A 21,664-nucleotide genomic window follows, 5' to 3' on the forward strand; every position below is an offset into this window, starting at 1 on the left:
TCTCCTGCTGCACCCAACTTTCCCTCGCATTCCAGGAGGCCCTCAGGGAGGGTGGAAAGAGGAGTTCAGCTAGGTTCTCCCACTAAAGTACAGACAGAATGCGAGGAAGCCATGAGAAGACTGAGTGAGAGAGAGAGAGAGAGCGAGAGAGAGAGAGAATGAGAGTGATAGATCGCTACATAATGCTCCGAGTACAACTAGTCAAATGGAATAATAAAGTCTATATAGTAACCATTCACCAAAGGTGATTGGATGAAGTGTAATCTCTTACGTTTATGATCTCACCATTACATGTGAAAACCCATAAATCGTGTACACACCCTTAGAATGAGCAGGAGACGCCAGACCTCTGTGATGGTGGGGGCCCCCCACTGTCCAGCTTTGCCCCTGTGGGGTCAATGAATACAGAGGGGGTGAATGTCAAAGCAGTGGCCACATAAAGGTAGAGGCCCCCAGTGACCCTTCCCCAGGTACGGTAAGACATGTTTGCCTGACCATGAAGAATCGGTCTGCTTAGAATTGCACATGGAGTCTTTCCCTTACCAGAGGAACCCACCTAGCTGCGTTGCAGAGTGGGGGGCAAGAGGAGAAGAAGGCGACAAGCCTGTCCTGGATCCCCTAGTGACAGAAGTACAATTGTAATGTCTTGGAGCAACAGTCAACTGGCTCACAGACAAACTTACACTGGTTGACAAATACCCAGAGACAAAGCCCGCAATCATTATTTTGAGTCATCACTTGACCACAATTGAACAGCCTAGAAGAGTGACTGTCAAATATTTCACCAAGGCGTTTCCCCTTGCCCAGGAACCTTCACCCCTTTCACTCCCCCAGCCTTGCCCACCCGCCAGGAGCTCATGCACGCTCCTTGAGCAAGGTTGCCTGCCAGCATGCGCATTCGTGAAGCGCATGGGCATGCCGAGGCATCTGGCGGCAAGGTTAGAAGGCTTATATAGCCCCCTTCTGCCAATAATGTTGACCTTGCTGCAAGCCGATCTGACAAGAAAGCTGGTGGGTGGAGGGGGAGGGGTTAGTGGAATTGAAGGACAGGCAGATGTGGAGACCTGTGGCGTTGATGGGTGCAGACCATAGCCACATGTTACTTCTGGGCCAGTATGGAAACGCTCTGTTCTTGATGGAGTGGAGTGGGTTATGGTGGGGCGGATTAGCCGTACAGGTAGCCCGTGGTTGCGGACGCAACGATGGATCCAGTGGGGGAGGTTAGAAGGATTGTAGGAAAGGCAGTGATGGTAATGGGTGCAGACCGAACCACCTGATTGTTGCCTCTGGGACAGCAGGGAACTCTCTGTTCTTGATGGGGTAAGGTGGGTTATGATAGGGCGGATTTGCTGTACAGGTAGCACCGTGGTTCCGGATGCAATGGTCGGTCTGGCAGGGTTGTTAGTGGGATTGAAGGAAAGGCAGATGCGGAGACCTGTGGTCTTGGTGGTGCAGATCATAGCCACCTGTTACCTCTGGGCCAGTAGGGAAACTCTCTGTTCTGTATGGGGGGGAGTGGGTTATGATGGGGTGCATTTGCTGTACAGGTAGCCCCGTGGTTGCGGACACCATGATGGGTCCGGCGGGGGAGGTTAGAAATATGGAAGGAAAGGCAGATGCAGAGACCTGTGGTGTTGGTGGGTGCAGCTCATAACCACCTGTTACCTCTGGGCCAGTATGGAAACTCTGTGTTCTGTATGGGGTGGAGGGTATTATGATGGGGTGGATTAGCCGCACAGGTGGTTGGGTCCGGTGGGGGTGTTGATCGCCAATGGGTAGCTTTGGAGTCTGTTTACTGTACTAAGACCTTGTGAGTGGTCTTACTGGACGTGGGTGAGGTGTATGGGTGCATGATTTGAATAGTGAGAAGTTAGTGAGATCTGGAGTAAGTGGGAGGATGGAGTGCGGTCAGAGCCGAAAGACTTCCACGGTGTTGGTTGTAGAATCCTCCCTTGGTTTGAGAGATTGTGCTACAGTCTGGAGTCTCGTAGGGAATGGGATAAGTAACCGTATGGGGTAGCCCTTCATTGGTCGTTTGCAGCTCAAGTGAGGCCATATAATGGAGCCCAAATTCTAATTAGGATTAGGATTTGTCTGTTATAGCGCTTATTCTCATTATGACTGATTTGGTAGTTTTAGCGCCGATTCACTTTACGGTGTGGGGAGGGACGGTGGGAATGTGGTTCCCTAAGCGGGAAGTAGAGCAGATTGGTCTCTACTGTAGCGTGTTTTTTATAGTGGGCTCAGCACCTTGTCAATGAACGAGGCATGGCAAAGACAATGGGTCTTTTCTGGTAATGTTAATCTTGGTTTGTTCCTGCCTCTTCAGTTTGGCTCGTTAGAGCCATGTCTTGAGCTGTTTTCTGAACAGCAGTTGGTTCTCTTCTATACTGAGAGGCTTAGGAAGTGTGTTCCAGAGTTTAGCAGCCTGTAGGGAGAATGAGGATCCTCCTTGTAGTTTCCTGTTTAAGTTAAGAACTAAGACTAGAGGGGCTTTACTGGACCTTGATGTCCTGGATGGTGTGTAGTGCTGGAACTTCCTTGTGAAGGTAGCTGGGCCATGTTCCTGGTAAGTGAGCAAAGGGCGATGCAAAGGGAGTCCTTGGAGCATGCATAGTGCTGGGGTATTGTGTTTTAACTGTTTAAAGTAGCCAGATTCCACCATTTTAGGACACTTTGTAGTTTTTGATGAGGTATTCCGGGAGTCCAACATAGATTCTATTTGGTTAGTCCAGAAGAAAGTAAAGGATTCCATGCCACCCTGGCAGTGCAGCTCTGTGCCTTCTTTCAACAAAAATGGTTATCAGGTTGCATATATCAAATAAAACAAAACAAACCTACATCTCCCAGAATGCACTAGTATGACAAGAACAAAAATGGAAATTGCACTTTGTTTGTCATTTTCACTTTACTGTTGTCTCACCTACTGCCATTGACAAAGAAAACCATACTTTCAGACGTCATGCTTATACAGATGTAGCAAACGAAGACTACATGTCCCAGAATGCAGTAATTTGGTAAATAGAAACCAGGCCCAGACATAAGCACCCATGTCATAAATTAGACTTGGCAATGTCTCTAAAGCATGGCTGTCACTGAAACACTCTCCCAGCCTACATCTTGACCTTAGAAACAAAAGCTGCACGACACATCTGAATGTCCACCATTTGAGTTCAATCATCTGCACCTCTGGTAGGTCCCGACATAACTAGGAATGAAGAAAAATCATCAGACTCCACTCAGCGCCGGGCCATGGACAAAGGTTCCAATGCTTGCGTAGACTCAAACTGCACCCGAGACAGGCATCATCCCATCATCCCACCGAGAAATGGAAGTAACCTCTGAAGGCACAGTGGGTGGTTAACTTCTTGTTTATTTAGGTTGGTATTCCCAGCCCATAGCACGCAGCCGTCACCTTCAACTCCTTCAACTGTCTCCTCCTTCACCGATCCTGCTTCACTACAGCCACCATATTTGCATTGCACATTCCAAAATGGCCAATGTACAATGTCCCCCACTTTATCAAATGCACCTAAAAATAGACAATGTAAAATGAACTAATATAATAGAACCAATGATGAAAAGGAAAATAGTCAAATCCACCAGAAATTAATCATTCCAACAATCAGCTTCCTCTATTAAATTTAACATTTCTCTTACTCCTTTTTTTCTCAGTTTCAATCAGCTAGAGTTTGCTCTTACTGAACATCCATCCTAAAATCACCATACCGACTTGGAAGTCTCGTAGACCTTATCTGACGCACTCTTCCTACAATCTCTAGTGTTGCAGGCAATCATTCTCTCCCTCCATTTGCACTTTGTGTAGTCACATCAACCCAGTCAACCAACCTAACGTTTTCTACATTTTCTCTCAAAACATCTTCTCCCCAACTCAGATTCCATCTCCCTTCATTCTCATCAACCTCTGTTTCTTTTGATCTTCTCACCATCACACTGCTACAACGAAAAACTCTGTTGACATTCCATATTGATCCATCTTGCACTCTCAATTTAGTAAAAACTTTGATGACCGTCATAGGCTCAGAACAGGCATACCACTCTGGCGTTCCTCACTCTCACTACATCTCCCATGCCAATAATCTCTCGGTGCCGCATACCAGTCCTCCCTCCTTTATCAACACCTTTCTGTGTCCTTAAAATCCATTCTCTGACTTTTTCTGCAGCACCTTTATCTTCCTCACTTGTAGAGTTCACCCAATACGGATTTAACATAGAGTTTGACTTTCTACCTCTCATCCATCTAAATGGTGAAACACCCGTTATCCGATTTGGCGATGACCTGACACTCCAAATCATTTCCTGCAATGCCTTCTCTGCATCCATATTGTTCCTTCCAGCCAACTCTCTGGTCTCCACCAATACTCGGTTAATTCTCTCTACTTGTCCATTTAATTTGGGATGATAATTCGACATGAACCTTCTCAAGAGAGTATTCTCTTGTTTGCAAATGTTCATACTCTAATCAGAATTACTGCATGGCCAACAATCCCTGACTAACCTTTCAAGAAACATATATATCCCTGTCCACCAATACCTACCCCTCACTTTCCTCTTAGTACCTGTAATACCTGGATAGCCCTTGTGAGACAACATCACCAATTCCTTCCTCAATGACACTGGTGGCACCAATAAATGTGCCCTCAACAGCACCTTGTCTTCCATCGACAATTCATATTTGATTACCAAAATGGCCAACACCCTTCTTCAATTTGTTTCTTTCTTGGCCACCCCACCTTGATCCAGTTCATGGTCTTAGATAGTAACATATCCTTCTCCACTTCTTCTTCTCATTATTTCCGTGACACTACCTTGCCTCCTTTCATGAGTATACTAGTCACCACTTCATCTGCCTCTCCTTGAACATAACTATCAATTGTTATAGGCATGCATGACAAAATATTTGACACCCTATTCTTCACTCCCTGTACATATTGCAGCAAATAATCAAATTCTTTAGCTTTAAGACTCAATCTAGCCACTTGCAGGGTAGCTTTCCCCATGCCTTTACTTACACTAACGGCTTATGATCCATCCTAACAATAAAAGGTCTTCCCCATATATAATGCCAGAAATATTTAAAACTCCTCACATATGCCAATAACTGAGTACCTGGACTCTGTTTCTGTCACAGAGCTGAAGCATGACTTGTAACTTTCTCCACTCCTTTAATCTTCGGTGATAGAACCACTCCCAATCCTTTCCTGCTCGCATCCACAGTTCTCACTGTCATTTCTCCAATCATGAACTCATCTAACTCAATTTTTGAACAACTCTTTTACTTTATAGAATTCTCAGCCACTACACATTCATCCATCTACATGCATTTTGCATTCTTTTTACAACAATTCTTGCAAGGACATCATAATGTTTGCAAAGTTCTTGACACATTTGTTATAGTACTCCACCAATCCCAGGAACGATCGCTTCTCTTCCTTATTCTGTGTATACAGTGCATCTTTCATCACCGCCATCGCCTCTTCCTTAGGTTTATACACATGACTGTTTATAACATGATACATGTATTCTACTTCCTTCACCCTGAATTTAAATTTCGAGGCTTGGATGGTCAAGCCATTCTTCTTAAGCTTCCGTAAAATTTAATGTAGTCTAGCATCACGTTCCTCTCTTCCTTTGCCATATATCAGAATATCATCCTGATACACCACCGTTCCTTCAATTCCCTTCAGTAAATGAGTCATTGGGCCTCATTACGAGTCCGGCGGTAACCGCGGTGGTAAAACCGTCTGGTTACCGCCGGACTCGTATTACCATTTTGCCTCCGTGATTCCCGAAATTACCGGGGCATTACAACCCCGGTTTTCCGGGAATCACAGAGGCGGAATGGTGTTAATCCCCATTCCCATCGAGTCCTATAGGACTCGATGGGAATGGGGATCATGGAAACACCGGCAGCATCTCGTAATGCTGCCGGTGTTTCCTCGTCCGCCTGCAGGCGGGCGGTGTTAAACCCGCTAGGTCAGACCTGGCGGGAACATCACCTCCCTCCTGCAGGAGTTGTGATCGGCCGGCATGGAAACAACGGTGGCGGCGGGTTTACCGCCACCGTTGTTTCCATACCGGGCGATTTGTAATGAGGCCCATTGTCCTCTGAAATACTTCTACAGCAGAAGCTAACCCAAAAGGCACCCTTCATTCCGAAAGGTGTGATGAATCGAAGTGACGTGTCTGCAATCCTCCGTCAACTTGATCTGATGATAGGCTGACGAGAGGTCAAGTGTCGTGAACATATTCGGTCCATTAATGCAGTTCAGCATCTCTGATATGTGAGGCGGTTGCTATTTCTCTATTAGAATATTTGTATTCACCCTTGAAGATCTACACATATCCTTATCTTTCCAGACTTTTTAAGGGTGACTACTGTTGGACTCATCCATTCAGATCATTCTATTGGTTCTGTAATAGCCACATTGGTCAGTCTCCCCACCTCTTTCTCAACTTCCTTTCTTAAAGCTGGTGGTATGTTCCGACCTTTAAGCGTCAATGACTGTGCTCCTTTCTTCAAGATGATCTGGTGCCCGTAACCTTTACGACACCCTATTGAGGGCATGAACACCTCTGGATGTATTTCTTTAAACTTGACCTGTTTGGCTTGTATGCTCAAAACTTGCTAATGCAAGGTGGGATCCAGCTTGATGTTCAATGCTGCTTGGTATCGCCACTCCAAAACATCTACCCCTTTTTTGGTATTTTGATGTTTTCAAATCCTCCTGGATCCTTTTTGTATAAGCTACGAATATCTGCCTTCACTCAAGCTTTGTTTAGTTACTTAAGTTTCTCTGATGTGATGATCGTGTTTGGTGAGCAGCTGTCTACCATCATTGAAACTGGAATTCCTTCCAACTGCACCATGCAGCTAGTACACTTAATTTCACAGAATGTGTTTGTCTTACGGACCATCGTCATTCTTTTTTCTTCTGATTCATCTTCCTCATGAACAAAAGCCAATTTCTTTCTCCGACACACTGCATTAAAATGGCCTCTCATTCCACAATTTGAGCATTTCTGAGACAGCGCAGGACAAGGACGCATAATGTCCCCAGCTCCCATATCTATAACACCTTCTTCTATTGTTCCACCTGCATACTTTCTTTCTTCCTTTCTGCATTAGATGTGGATGTTGTGAGTAGTGGCTTAAATCTCATCGCTTCCTTTGGTTTATCCTCTTATCCCCCAGGGCTGCTTCCGACCAACTTCACCTGCTTGCAGATAGGACACTCCATTTCACAGAATTCCTCTCTCTTCCGGACCATCACCATCTTTCTTCTTCTGATTTATCTGGCCCTTGTCAAGACATACATTCATTTTCAAAAATTGATTAGCAGAGTTTGCTATTTGAATTTTTCTTGATTAGCAAATGAACTGATTTGTTTAGCAATTTTGTAGTCATAGTTTTATGTCACTGCTTGTAGACAAACAGCACCTGCCCCAAATGGAATCAATATCCTACCTGGGAAGATCAATATCAGACCACTCCCCACTCCTCATGGAACGGAAAACACGAGGGCCCAGACCACCCATGCCAATGTGGCAAATGCCGGCAGAAGCCCTCACTGGCGGGGCCTTCAAAGAGGACCTCCGAGACAAAATACAGGAATACCTAGACATCAATATAGGCTCCATAAAAGGATGAGACACAATATGGGAAGCGTTAAAGGTAGTGATCAGGGGGGGGGTCATCGCCAGTCCTGGGGGTATAAGGAAAACCCTACGGAAAGAACTAGAAGCCCGAGAAGAGAGAATCACCCAGCTTGAAACCGCTGCGCCTAAAACAAGGGAAGCAGAGGATGAACTTGCCACAGTCAGAAATGACTGCCAAAATGCATGGGCAAGACTAGCCAAATTCGATGACATAACCAGGACCACTAGAGCGCATGCAGGAGGCGATAAACCAAGTAGACTCCTGTCGTGGCTTTGCAAAAAGGAAGACCTGAAACACCCGATCACTGAAATTAAAACCTCCGCCGGTGAGATTTACAAATCACAGCCGGAAATCAATGAGGCATTTAGCCAATTCTACTCCCAGCTGTATAGCCACACAACAGTGATACCACAAAGGGACATCTTAGACACCCTCAAAGAAATAGGCCTCCCAACACTAAACGAAGCCCAGAAAGCCACCCTAAATGAGGACCTATCGATAGAGAACATAACCGAGGCAATCAAATCACTGTCCACGAGCAAGACCCCGGGCAGTGATGGACTGCCCCCCGAGTTTTATAAAACATATGACACAACCCTGGCCCCCACCCTCTTGCAAGTCTGTAAGGAATCTTACGAGAAAGGGATGCTGCCCAAAAGCATGAGGGAGGCGTTGATAGTACCGATCTCCAAACCTGGGACCCAGAGAAGAATGTGGATCACACAGACCACTAGCTATGCTTAATTACGATATAAAAAGCTAACCACTATCCTAGCCCAAATACTCTCAAAGGTGATAGGCACATTAATACATGAAGATCAGAACGGGTTCATACCAGGCCGGAACACGGCAGTGAACCTGCGTTGACTACAACATATAGTGACACAAACTGAAGACCTACGCCAACCATATGCAGTGGTCTTCTTAGATGATATAAAAGCCTTTGACTCCATATACTGGGAGTGGTTGCTGGAGGTCCTGAGACAGTTCGGGTTGGGGGCATCCTTCATTAGATGGATAAAAATACTATACCGATCACCGGTGGCTAGAGTCAAGACTGGGAAGACAGTGTCAGGACTATGGGACTTCCAAAGGGGCACCAGGCAGGGCTGCCCGCTATCACCCATGTTATACATTCTGGGATTGGAACAGCTAGCTATATACATGAGAAAACAATTCTTTGATCCTGTCATTAGAATAGGTGGCGAACACCATATTGTTTCACTACATCCTTCCTTTCCTCTCCTACCCCCGGAAGCTCACTGTCTCCAGAGCCCTGGTTCTCTCGAAGCTGGACTACTGTAACAGCCTCTATCTAAATCTGCCTGCCTCTACTCTCTGCCCTCCATTGGCATCGCTAGGGAGGGGCCTGAGGGGGTCAGGGCCCCCCCTGTGAAACCCTGTGCCCCCCCATGTGCCTCCCCTACCCAAGACCAGCAGTGACCATGTTCTCCCCTTACTTTTGTCTGTGCCCCCCTACTTTTGTCTTTGGCCCCCTCTGTGCCCCTCCTAAATTTGATTCCTGGCGACGCCACTGCCGCCCTCTGCAACTCATCCAGAACAGGACTGCGAGACTTGTCCTTGGCCTCAAGCCCAGGGACCGTATCTCTCCAGGACTGAAATCTCTCCACTGGCTCCGAGTGGCTGCAAGGATTAAGTTCAAAACCCTCTGCATTGTCCACAAGGCCTTCTGGGGCCTGGGGCCAAAATACCTTCAACTCTCTCTTCCTAAATATCTTCCTTCTCGAGGTCTTCGCTCATCCGCCTCCAACTCCCTCAGGGTCAGCCGCTTCTCCAAGCAACGAGTTGGGGGTAGATCTCTCTCCGCAGCAGGGGCCTCCCTCTGGAACAGCCTTCCTGCCTCCCTGAAACTTGAGGAGAACCATCTCCCGTTCCGGAAGCACCTCAAAACCTTCCTCTTTGCTTCTGCTTTCTCTCCCCCTCTCCCCTGCTAAATTACTGAAATTGCACTGATTCTGCAACTGGGCCACTCACCGATCTCGGTCCTTGGCCCCGCCACTCTCCTCTGCACTGCCTCCCTGGCAACCCCTGCATTGCGGGACTGTCTCTGTATCCCTACAGCCCCCCTTCCCAGCACTTGTCTTCACTTACCTTGCACTTGCCACCAGCTGGCCCTTATTATTTTATCTTGTATTATACCAACCCTGTACTGCACTTTCCCCTCTCCCTTCCCCCTTGCACTTGCACAATCTGAATGACACCTGGCCTAGTAGGATCGTTGTCTGTCTCCCCTTTATTCCCCCCTCCCTGCCTCATCGCGCCTTGAAACACTTGTGTATAGGAGCGTTACAAATGCCATATCATATCATATCATATCATATCATCTCATATATGCAGACGATGTCCTATTATATCTGAGAGACCCCCACCTTAACCTACCAACAATCCTAATGGTCCTAGAGAACTTTGCCCGGGTGTCAGGGATCTCCTTCAATAAAGAGAAGTCCAGCAAATTCCCCCTAGCCGGCCTAGCCGCACAAACCGAGACTGATCTTCCAACGGTGGGAATCGAATGGAAACTCCACACTTTCAGATACCTGGGAGTCAACATCTGGCACACACACCCGAACAAACGCACGGGGGTAACACTTGGTTGCGGTACATGGGCTTAGAAAATCAATTAAACTCTGGTCAAAACTACCATTATTAATGATGGGCAGAGCAGCAGTGGTTAAAATGATAGTACTTCCAAGATTCCTATACTTCTTTCACAACATACATTACCCCATCCCTGTCTCCTTTTTCTGGGTATTAGAAAAACTACTAAGGGAGCTACTGTGGAATAACACCAGACACAAAATATCCCTGAACATACTGACGCTACCATACACAGCAGGCGGAATTCAACTCCTAGACCTAGGAAAATACTTCCTGGCTGCAGAACTAAGCCACGTGGCCAAATGGATGGCTGATGAATGTACCCCTGAAACCAGATTACTCAGGCAACTCGTAGCCCCAGCGAACTTGAAGGAAATGCTATGGGTCCCGGCGGGGTGCCTGGGGGAAAGCCTGATGCTAGTAGAGCTGGACAAGAAAGTTTGGACTAGAACCCAGAGACACACAAGAGGGGCACACCCCTAATCTGTAGACATACCGATTACAGCAGGGGTATGCAAGGAGAAGGCAGATCTAGCCCGAATGAGACAATGGGAGGGGCATGGCATTTACACCTGGGGAGATATATACGAAGATGGAACTTTCAGGGAATTTGGGACTATGGTGACTAACGCGGGCCTACCCAGCGTCCAATTCCTATGGTACAGAAGAGTCAGAGAGGGCGCCAAATCACAATGGAAAGAGTGGCCAGGTGAACCAGAGCTAGACCCACTGATAACACTACTATACAACCCAGGGGACGGCTAGAAACCAGTCTCCAGGCTCGACGCCCAACTGTCGGACAGACCCGCCCCCAAACGTGAGGCTCTGAAATCGAGGTGGGAGGCAGACCTGGGAGAAGAAATCACTGAAAAGGAATGGGAAAGAATCCTAACATACCCTAGAGAGGTGTCGAGAAACGCCTGGTTCAAACTAATCCAACTACAAGTCCTATATAGAACGTACATGACACCAGAGAGGATAGCCAGAATCAACAAGACCAGTACACCACTATGTCCCCGATGAAACTCAGAGGGAGCGGGGATGATGCACATGTTCTGGGGATGTCTGAAGATCCAAAATTTCTGGTCCAAAGTAGAGCAAACCTGCAGAAGAGCAGGAGTGACAAGATACAAATGGTCCCCGAAAGAATGCCTACTCGGCGCATACCCAAGAATAAGCAAGCTGCAACACATAGTGAAACTCATGGACATGGTGTGTGTACTAGCCAAATGATTTATAGCCATGGCATGGAAATCTCCCAAGGGCCCGCAATTTGACAGGTTGCACAGAGAACTAGATCACTGGTCAGGGGCCGAAACAAACGTATGGGGAGAGGAAGTAGACAGAGCGGGAGGGGAGGCAAGCCCAACATACGAGGACTGGAAAGCACTAATACGAGATATTTCACCCGTCGGACGACAAACCCCCCTGAACTACCCTTTGGCCACTTGGACACCATTGAATCAGACTTAAAGCCAAATACTGAGCGAAGGCACCCACAGAACTATTAGACTTGGCACTTTTCCGCCAGTCCATCACCTGGAGAACTCTGATGCCCAAAAGATCCAACAAACCGGGACAAGACCCCCAGCATACTTAAGTGGCAAGAAGCCTAGTTGTTTAGTTAGTTTGTTTATTGTTTGTTTTCTTTTCCCCTTTCCCTTCCCCTTTATGGAAACAGAGCTCGTTAATTGACTGCTGTGCAAATGTTAACAAAGATAAATGCCAATAAAATACTTTAAAAATAAAAATAGTTTTATGTCGTCAGAAGGTATTTGTTCCTCAAGACACAAAATTAGAAACAATACAGCATTTTTGTGTCCCACTGGAGTAAGATACTACTGAGAGGAGTGTCTATAAAACATAAAGGGTAGCTCCATTAATGGACACAAATAAATAAATAAATAAATATGATAAAGCGGCTCCTAAAAACAATTTTCAGTGGCAGGCTCTGTGCAGCTGGGTGCAGTCGGTGTTGCACAGGGCAGTGTCCCCTATATTGTATGCTTGACCCATCATTTGCGGAGAAGTTCAGATGTTTCATAAAGCAAAATGTTCACAATGTTAAAAGGAATGTGTTAGCCTGAGACTAAGTACGTAGAATGGTGTTGCAGCAGGCAGGGTAATTGCCAACTTCAGTTGGATAAAATGGCCCTTGCCTGTCACTGATAGCAAGTGTTTTCAATATATTGTTAAATACCACGAAAGGTCCTCAAGCCCGAGCCAGGTAGGCCCAAGCACAGCATTCCAGGCCTGAGCACCCATGACGCTATTAGCACTTGATGCTGCCATCTGGGGTGTTGATACTTTTTAGTTTTTAAGGGATTTTTAGGGAACCAGGCTTTGCACAATTCATGCTTACCTTTAATAATAAGTTACAGATATGTCTATGATTGGAAATAACAATTTTTAGTACCTGGAGGTAAGCTAGGAAGGGGGCAGGTTAGTGGGTGGAGGGGGGAGGGTCAAGGTGTGGCACTTGTGAGGAACCAAGGCTGAGATACAGACTCAGACTGGCATGATTTTGATCAAGGACTGTTATTGAAAGTAAAAGGGGTTGGGAAAATGCCTCACTGTCCCTTCACTAGAGGTGTTTCATTACCTAAGGGTCTGTCGATGACAGAATGTCCAAAGCAAAACCGTCCTGTGGGCAAGGTACTATTTTGGCCTTCACAATCCAACACAATAAACTCTAAGGTGAAAAGGGTAATGTCTTTGGCCTCAAGTGATTGATAAACGTTCAAAAGGAAAATGCGTAACTGCATCGCAAACGTTCTAGAAGGATAGAGTTCCTTATTCCAGAGGGTGATTCCCTTCCCCTGGATTTCTCTTCCCTCTTTGGTATATTCAAAAGATATCAGTTCCTTGAGTTTCTCTCTTTCATAACACACCTGATATTCAAAACAACTTGTTTCTCGATCTTTCATCTTCTCAAGACCCTTTTTGCGGCGATGTAGTTCTTATGCACTGTTTAATTGTCCTTGCATGGTGTGTTCCTCTACCATTGCTTGCTTATTCACACTTGTAACTGCCTGGTATATTCCCTTGCCAGTCCTTTCTTGCAACTGCCTAGTATACTCTCCTGCCAGGGCTTGCTTGAACACACTTGTGACTGCCGGTATACTCTCCTGCCAGGGCTTCCTTGAACTCACTTGCAACTGCTTGGTATACTCTCTTGCCAGGACTTTCCTAGAAACACTTGTAATGGCCTGGTATACCTCTCTTGCCAGGAATTTCTTATTCACACTTGCAACAGCCTGGTATACTTCTCTTGCCAGAATTTTCTTATGCACACTTGCAACAATGCTTTGGCCAATGTACCCTCCTGTTAGGGCTTTTCTCCTGTGGGCCTTGCCCACACTTCCAACCGTGATCTCTTCCTGATTTTGCAGTATCTAATTCTGAATACACTTGGTATACTATCAGGCCTGGGCTTTTCTTACGTTTGTGTTGCATACACTCACAGACTGGTACGTATTTAACTTCTCTTTGGTTTTCCCAAAAAAGCCCATTGGCTTTGTCCCTTTTCAATATTTCATTTTCACAGTCTGGTAAATCTTTAACCTCTTTTCGGTTTTCCCATTTAACAAAATGCCTACTGGTTTTGTTACTTTTCAGTACTTTTTTATGTTTTAATGTTTATTTACATGCAGCATGTGCACCTAAATGCCCCGGTGTCCCTGTTTCCCTTTTGTGGAATCACCAGGTCTTGTTGGCATATTTCTTGCTTTCTACGGCAAACCAGTGACAGGCGATCAGCGTCTCTCCTTGACTTGCCGCTTTCGCTTTTCAGTTTCTCTGCCTGCTGCGGACCGCGTTGGTCTCTTCTGCTCTCCGTCAGGCTTCCATCAAGTAAGCGGTGCCGCTCAACCGCTGTGAATGCCCAGGAGCCCTGGGTTGGCTTCTGGCGCTCACGCACCCTGTCTTCTTTCTCCAACGACCTTCCTCTTCTGCCTCTTTGAGCCGGATGGCTTCACAGCAGCTCCTGCAGCCTCGTGGACTCCCGGTCCCAACCGAGAGAGAGACAGCCTTCTCCTTCCAGCAACATCGCACCAGTCATCTGTGGCCATTGTTTACATTTCCTGGCTACAGGTATGTGTACCGAGCAATTAGAGCACAGGCTCTACTCTTGGCCTTTTCGATTTGCATTACTGGCTCCTTTTCCTTGTCCTAGCGTCCTTGTCGTTATGGAAATGGTAGTCCATTCCTGATGCTTACATGCAAGGTCTGGGTAAGTGTTCTTTAAGAGCAAGTCAGCTCTGAGGGATTTACAGGGAGAGTTTGGAAGTGTATTGTCACGAGACTTCCATACAGTTTTTGAGGAAAGATCTTTCATGTTTTTCCTAAATGAAAGAGGGGAAGTGTGACAACTTGCCATTAAGACATTGGGCATGGATGGGGTATTCTCAAAAGAGGAAGGGGAATACCATGCCTTGCCCGATGGTGCCCTGCTTCTCCCCCAGAGGTTGTCTCCCCCATGTGAACCTCCCTCATACAGCTGCCCGGGGTCAGGATCAAGTAGTGGCTGCTGTGCCGTGGCCACATGGGGAGAGGGTACCACCAGGAAAGAATTGATTGCACCATCAGATGCCTCATAACCTTCAGTGGAGACTTGTTCTGGGGCACCGTCTCCAAGGACAGGGTGAAGCCTGGGCAGAGGCACAGCGTCCCGGCATGAAATGCAGATGGCTACCTGCACATTCCACTTATGTTCCCGTACCTCTGGATTGGCCAGCTCTCCACCACAGGTGGTGATATATCATGCAATCATAATCGTAGACCAAAACGAGCTTTGAAGGCCGTCTGCAGTGCATGAAATTTCATTAGATTTACTGACTAAATTGAACTATGAATCACTACATTGAGTAAACATCCAGTTAGCTTTGTGTCTTCATTATGTAGGAGAAAGGAAAGTAAGAGACTAAGCAGAGTGGATGGTGAAGCAGGCAGAGAACTGCGCATACTAGGTGGAATATAGCACCTTACAGTGATAAGATAGAATATCAAGAGGTTTGGGATCCACTCATGGGTTGAGCACCTGTGAAAGAGATGCATGTATCCAGCAGGTTACAGAACTAGGTTTTTCAATAAAAAATATTTGTTTGTGTGAACATGTACATTTTCAAAAGTGTTCACTCGTCAATTTGATGCCCCTTCTTCAACAAAATGAAATATAGTTGACACTATATTTAGATACCTTAATTACTGACAAACAGAGACAGTGCAGTGTTTTACAGTGGCAATACAGTATTTATGCATTATGTAAATTATTTTTTTAGGAATGGAATTGGTAGACTGCCTTTTAAAAAATAAAGCTAACACATACTGGCCATTGCCAAATAGGAAATAGCGAAAATAAAACTATCATTCTAATTTACTTCTGGTTTGCAATTATTAGCATAAGAAATAACTTTTCTTTATTAGCATTCCTGCACAGGCATTTGGCAATTTTTAGATGGAGGAGATCATTGCTGCACTCTCTCTCCATTAGCCCCTTTTCACTTACAGTGAACACTGAAAAGCGGGTGGAGCGAGCCCTGAGGGAAAGAGAGAAATGCAGTGCGAGCTGTGTTTGTAATGTACAGGGAAATTGAAATAGCTAGCTGTTCTACGCAAGCAACAATTTAATTAGCAAACCTACAGAATTGCATAACAAATTGCTATGCAATACTGCTTATTTTATGTCTTACTTGTACACAAGCCACTTTCTTAGTCTGATATACTGCAGCTAAATTATTACGGGATGAGCAGGCAGCCACTGGACCCGTAATGATTTACCGGCGCCTGACTTTTCAGTGCCACCTGGAGATTACAACCCCGGCTGGCCGGAAAGTCAGGCGCCGGTAAATTGTAAATCCCCATTCCCATAGAGCCCTATTGTACTCTATGGGAATGGGGACCACAGAAGCACCGGCACCGATTTTAACGGTGCCGGTGCTTCCGTGATGGGTCTGCCTACCATGGCCGCTGTGCCCGGCAGGGTCACACCTGTCAGACACGGCAGCTCTGGCAGGCAGACCCGTAGTTTGCCGGTCCGGAAACAACAGTGCCGGTAAGCTTACTGGCACCGTTGTTTCTGGACCAGCAAACATCGAATGAGGCCCATGGTCTCCAGAGCTCTGGTTCTCTCTAGGCTGGACTACTGCAATAGCATTTTCCTTAATCTACCCTCTTCTTCTTAACGACCCCTCCAGCTAATCCAGAATAGGGCTGCAAGACTTATCCTTGGCTTCAAGACCAGGGACTGAATCTCTCCAGCCCTAAAAGCTCTCCACTGGCTCCCGGTTGCTGCAAGGATCAAATTCAAATCCCTTTGCATCCTCCATAAGTCTGTCTGGTGCCAGGGACCACGCTATCTACAACGTGTTCTCACTAAATACTCTCCCTCCAGATCTTTACGTTCTTCCGACACCAACTCTCTGTATGTCAAGCGCTTCGCTGAACAGCGAGCTGGTGGCCAATCTCTTTCCTCAGCAGGCTACCTCTTCTGGAACAGCCTTCCCCTTCCTCTTCATCTTCACCTTGAGCCGGATCTCTTCAAATTCCGGAAGCTCCTCAAGAATTTCCTCTTCACCTCCTCCTTCCTCCCTCCGCTGCTAAACCCCACAGTTGCTGAGATTGGTGACCATGGCCCTAATGTGTCCTCCTGGGCCCTGGCCTGACACCCGCAATCGCCTACAGCACCCGCCCGCTCCCAGCACTTGCATCGGGGCCCTCTGGCCTATGCCACTGCCTGCCAGCACTTATTTATTGGCAGCTGACCACTCACGTGAGCACTTATAACTGCTCACCCCCCAGCACTTAGCTCTTGTACACCTAGCACTTACCCCGCCCCCCACTCCCTCATCCCTCTCTCTCTGCACTTGCAGTTCTGAATAGTCACAAGGCCTAGTAGGCCTGTCTTTAATTTTTATTGTTATATTGATTTTCATTCCCATGTTCCCTCCCTGTTGCCCTGTGTGTGCTTTGAAACACAATTTACTTGAGTTATAAGCGCCTTACGAATGCTCAATAAATAATTAAATAAAATGGTTTTAGGTTGAAAAGCTTTTTAAAAAATCTCTCATATTTATTACACATTGGACAATAGCTGGCGCCATGTACAATAAAAGCAGAGCTTATTTACCTGCTATGTTAATGTTATGTAACAAGGTTTTATATTTCGGCAAATCACCTGAGTATGGCCTGAGGGCGGCGCCTGGTTTAGCCGGAAGTTGGTATATATATTGCCTCCCTCCGTCCGTAATTTCCAGGCCTTTGTCTACAGCACAGTACGAAGGCTTTACAGGATCTCACGCGAGTTCGTCGTGGAATACATTATTCCTGACATTTTATTTCACGTAGATCCTTTTCAAAGGGCGAACGGCCTCTACTGGAGCCCGCCCTGAAAGTCCCGGGGTCGGAGACGGAAGCGGCTGTGCATGACCCGCGCGACCCCGGCGTGGCTCCAACTCTTGCAGGCAAGCCTGAAGTCGAGGGCCAGGGCCAGGGGAGCCCTAACTGCTCCCACCCCCCTCCCGTCTTCCCTGTGTGCCTTAATAAGGGATTCAGACGGGCTCAAGCGGATGTCTCGGCTGTCACAAACAATAGAGGTGACATATGGCACATGTCAATTAGACGGTGGGACTGACAGCAGGCGTGTAATGTGCCATGCCTGCGCAGTCTCTCCGGCCCTCTGCTTCTGCCAGGGTGGGCCCAGCCTTCCATGGGCTGCCTCGTCATCCTTCCAGGGCACGATTATTGACCCCTCACTCTGCCCCGTGATCCTTCCTATGGAATTGGGGCCTTCCTGGCGCAGGGCTAAAGGGAACAGAGGATGGAGACCGCGTTATTGGGAAGGAGGCTGCTTCCACTTGCAGGTAACTGAGAAGCAAAGCGAAGGATTGCACACGAGTCATACAGCCAGGGACAGTGCAAAGCTGTATACTTTTGAGGACATGTTTGATGTTATTCGGGTTAACATAGTACCCCTCGGCTGTTGTTGCCCTAGGCAACCTCCTAGAAATGCCCTATTGGCAGCACTGTCGGGATGTGCCAGTACAAAGCTAACAAGACTGCTCAGCCTGTCACCATCACCCCCAGGGCTGGCTGAAGATGTGTCAGTGCTGGTGGGGGGCCATTTTAACATGATGCTTAACAGTCCCAGGCACCCATGGAGTGCTTAAATTATAATAATGCCGAGAGAATGCAGTGAGGTGGTTAGTAGCCAGCAATTATCATGGGACAGTCAGCAAGTGGGGAGCGGAAACACTGTCAACTGACACGTTTTTAATTGTACTTCGACAGCAAAGTGCTAATGTCAGGGAAAGCCGAGTAAAAAGGTAACCAGGTGATAAGAACGTTGCTGCATAATACCAGAGGGAGGTGGTGGCCTGAGAGCCCCAGCAATGGCTGCCGCTAACGTGTGCCCTGCTCATGTTTATTGTTGGAATTAAAGGAGATTTTTTCGTGTCATAGACTGGCAACATGGGGCAGCTGCTGGGGGTCTCCAGAGACCCGGAACCCAGCTCAACTGAAAAGATTAAAAGGCCATGAGGCTACGCCTGCTTACCTCTGACATATATGTCCAATATACACTTACACATTCAAATACTAATAGGCTAATGGCCTAATGATTTATGTGTAATCTTCATTTCTCTGAGTCATACTCTTCCTCGTCCCAGTCCTATTCAAATGAGTTGATCTTACCTCTGCGACAGGTTTGAATTCATGCAAACCTAAGCTAGAAATGACGCAAAGCCACTTACTGTATCCAATGGGAAGATGGCTCCTCCTCCTCCACCACGAGTGGGGTAAGATGAGCCGAATACCACTACACATTCTGTTGTATACCACATCCAACAACCAGGCCCACCCCAGGAGGAGGGGGGAGAGGACAGGTACAGGAAAGCTGGACTGGGACGAGGAAGAATAGGACTCGATGTAATGAAGATTACCAGAAATGTATTGGGCCATTACCCCTTCGTCTCTCTTCCTTGTCCCAGTCCTATACAAATGAGGATGCAGCAAATGGGGCCTGGTCGAATATACAGAGACACCAACCATATATGGCCAAATACTGCACACCAGTGAAAATGTCTTTAAAGCAAACCAGGCATGACACCAAATGGGGCACTTTAAGAACTGCCCTACCAAATGCTGAGCTCTCCCCTGGGACTGCCAGTCGGTAGCGTCGTACAAACCTGGGGGAAGAAGCCAATGTGGCTGCCTGGCAACTACCTGCCCCCGGTGGAAATGACCTGGAGGAAGCCCAGGAAGTGGGCACTCCACTGATGGTCCTACCCAGAATCTCATGGGGCGATTGTTCATAACACAGAACAATGGTCAGCTTGACCCAGTGGCTGATCATAGCAACTGATGCTTCATGGCCTGCATAGCCAGCCCCACAAGTGACTAGAAGGGAGTCACCTTTCCTGTTGTCCTGTCCAGGTAAATCCGGACTGCTCGGCAGGGGAAAAGGCCTGCACTGTTGGTTGGGGCCGATGATCACCCCAACGTGTGCTGGGGCTAGTTGGGGTGCTGTCACAGCCTGTTTACATTCGATTATATTCCATTAAAGCTTCAATGTTACCAGCAGTTAACTCTTCTTCACATCTGAAAGCACACACTTAGGAACCTGTGTGAGAATGAGCTGCCTCCTGTCCCCTCTCTACCATTGCAATCACTCCCCTGGCATGCAAGCACTAACCGCACATCACCATTTCAATTGCCTAAAAATGTCTGCGTATGAATGCAGGTGCGAATAACAATGAAATGCTTTACATTAGTCATTGCAGGGCCTTTGTTACCAGCAAGGCCCAGGCGCCATTTAATGTCGTTGTCCTAATCTGGGCCATGGGTCTGTGGGTCAGCCAAGTTGAGTCAACATAGCCCAAAATGTTTTGGGGATGGGGGGTGGCTAGAGCCCGAGTTGCTCATGATGTTGCACCACTGCATTTTTGTTACAGTTTGAGTCTCACTGTGCGGTGCCCTCCCGCTCTATCCCCCATTGCACCCCAGGCTTGCAGCTTTAGGGTGCCAGCCCCAGGATTTGTGGGTTATGCTCACCTGCAAACATCTGAGCTAAAATCAGCTTGTTTTGAGAAATGTTTTCCACAAAGAAGCCATGAAGGCGTCCGAAGAGCTTGACCTTGGCCTTACAGTTGGCCTTACATGCAGAGCAAATCAATAAGTGATTAGGGCTTTCCCAACAGTGCTTTTGCAAACTGACATCATGTAGGAGCTTTATTACACACAGATCTCCACGTAAGATCAAGCAGACATTTGGGGATCGAAGTAAAGAGTTTGCTTCCAAGCTGTGCTAGATTGGGGCGAGTTATTATTGAGAAGAACGTGGCATTCCATAGGAGAGAACCAGCATGTGGGAATCTGGTGCCCCCTTTGTAGAAGAGGTGGCTGTTTGGGGACATCAATGAAAGTGAAATTGAACGACAGCAGCTCGGTTGCCATGGCTCCCCCGCCCTCGTTTTAGAGCATGTGTAAAACAGATTACCCTAAATTTGATCCCAGCTTACTACCATATAAAGCCAATGGAGGCCATCAAGTGGGGAAACTAGAGTCCCATTTGCTCTTTTGTCGATATGCAGCCGCAGAGTTTTTACAAAACTACATTTAATTCCCTATTCTGTAGACATTTGGTGTTCTTAAAGCGTTCTGTGCTTTTGAGAGTTTAAGATGAATTTTTGCACTCTGATTAAAGAAATTCAGAAAGGAACATGTGCTGGAAGTGGGCACATATTTTAGGCAGCTAACTGGTGCTTTGCATGTGCTTTCAAAATAAAAATGCCCCTTTGCACTTCTTAACACGTTAAGAACGCACTGTCCAAAACGATGGTCTCTTAAATTGGCCATCACTTGTACATCGCACCTGCTTTAAATGCTCTGCTTTAAAAGCCAGCAGCGCTTATTGGGCCACCTGGAAGGGGGTATTTGTCTCTGCAGAGTTGTAGCAGGAGGTTGAGCTGTGACAAGTTGCCTCACAGGACAAACAACAAGCATTGCCAATGCCAACAGTTTTGTGTAGGTATGGGAAAGGCACTATTTTAGTGGTAATAACTGGCCATCAATGGTAGCAGCTACAAAATGGTGCAAGTACCTGGGCATACATAATCAGTGCCTGGCAAATGCCTAATACTTGTACACAAGCAAAACTGTTGACTTTTGAAGGTACGCAAGCATATGTAATGTTGTGCTCAGACTTGGAGTTTGTACTAATCACCATACGCGTTAAAAGAATGTACCTTTTGTTAAAAGAAGAGGCCTTCTTTTTATACAGCGGCGTTTAAGACCTGCTGACCTGGCAAGAACTTGTTTTTAACAGAAGAATTGTGTTTGGTCACTGTATGTCGAAGCATGCTGAGCCTG

General features: G+C 46.8%; 1 long non-coding RNA gene across 1 annotated transcript in view; it reads left to right on the top strand.

Moving 5' to 3' along the window:
* Window positions 1-17,652: 17,652 nt before the first annotated feature.
* The window catches only part of LOC138497995 (uncharacterized), a 233,504-nt gene continuing 229,492 nt past the window's right edge, over window positions 17,653-21,664 (top strand). Inside the window, exon 1 of the long non-coding RNA XR_011278682.1 lies at window positions 17,653-18,159. This is a non-coding gene — a long non-coding RNA (uncharacterized lncRNA). The remainder of the gene's footprint in view (window positions 18,160-21,664) is intronic.

The sequence above is a fragment of the Ambystoma mexicanum genome, chromosome 5q (genome assembly GCF_040938575.1).
Source record: "Ambystoma mexicanum isolate Mex_15411 chromosome 5q, UKY_AmexF1_1, whole genome shotgun sequence".
NCBI lineage: Eukaryota > Metazoa > Chordata > Amphibia > Caudata > Ambystomatidae > Ambystoma > Ambystoma mexicanum.